This window comes from Quercus suber, unplaced genomic scaffold, assembly GCF_002906115.3.
Source record: "Quercus suber isolate HL8 unplaced genomic scaffold, Cork oak 2.0 scaffold_1194, whole genome shotgun sequence".
Classification (NCBI taxonomy): domain Eukaryota; kingdom Viridiplantae; phylum Streptophyta; class Magnoliopsida; order Fagales; family Fagaceae; genus Quercus; species Quercus suber.
This window is the reverse complement of record NW_027070590.1, coordinates 26446-27628: the sequence shown is the minus strand read 5'-3', so window position 1 is coordinate 27628 and position 1183 is coordinate 26446. Positions and strand designations below refer to the sequence as shown.

Sequence of the window (1183 nt, the reverse complement as noted above, 5' to 3'; positions counted from 1 at the left end):
GTCCCAAGCGTGAATGCCATTGATTTGGAGAAATATGTTCACCAACAAAAGCAGAAGACAAAGAAGGAGTTTTATTAAAAGTAGGAGGAAATAGATACAATCTATCTTTACTCAGCCCGCTTAGCAGAACCTTCCCCGTTGTGCGATCCTTCACAATGGAATGAGTAGGGTGAAATTCAATTAATGTATTAGTGTCAGCAGTAAATTTGTGAACATAAATCAAATTTTTGGTAATATGAGGAACATGTAAAACATCATTTAAAAGAAAGGAAGAAGTGGGAGTAGATAAATGAGTAGAACCAATGTGTTTTACAGTCAAACCAAGACCGTTACCAATGCAAATTTGATTAGGACCATGATACTCATTGGCCTTCACATCCAGGTTTGCAAGATCAGCAGTGAGATGATGAATGGCTCCAGAATCCGGGTACCAATTGGGATCAGGAGCCGTCTGAGGGGAAGTGAGCCGGCATGCATGTTGCTGCTAGGATTGGCAGAATAAGAATTATGAAACCTGTGATAGCACTTCAAGGCCGTATGACCAGGTTTGTGGCAAACTTGACACATAGGACGGTTTGTCTGAGAACCGTTTCCACGCCCATGACCTCGAGAGGTTTTTTGATTACTAGAGGAAGACCCATGGCCAAATTGAAAAGAATTGCCGCCGCCATGACCACCGCGGGAGTTTCCACGTCCCGCTACAAAATTTTCTCTAACAAATTAAAGGTCAACAGTTGGCTGTTGATGTTCAAGCCGCAATTCATGAGCTAACAGATGCCCATATAATTCATCAATGGAGAGAGGATCAACTCTTGTGGTCACAGATGTAACAAAGGAATCATATTCAGATCCCATACTAGCTAGAAGAAATGAGATGATTTCAAAATTGTTCAAGGTATGAGTAGTAGCAGTAAGTGTATCAACCAATGTTGTAAACTGGTGAAAATAATCAGCAATTGAGGAATTGCCTTTCTTTAAAGTGGCGAGCTGATAGTGGATTTGCATTGTTTAAGCCCTTGACTAAGAGGTAAACATTCTCTCTAAGGCTTGCTACACATCCCTTGATGTGTTAAATTTGACCACATGAGCCAGAATACGCTCAGAGAGGGAGGATATTATGGCATTGAGAATCATCTGGTCTTGTAAATACTAGTGATCGAAGTCCAGATTTTGGATGACTTTT

At 40.8% G+C, this 1183-nt stretch overlaps 1 non-coding gene across 1 annotated transcript; it reads right to left on the bottom strand.

Moving 5' to 3' along the window:
* Window positions 1–758: 758 nt before the first annotated feature.
* On the bottom strand, window positions 759–897 carry LOC112020159 (small nucleolar RNA Z247). The gene has a single exon (XR_002883771.1). It is a non-coding gene; the product is annotated as a small nucleolar RNA Z247 (small nucleolar RNA).
* Window positions 898–1183: the final 286 nt, after the last annotated feature.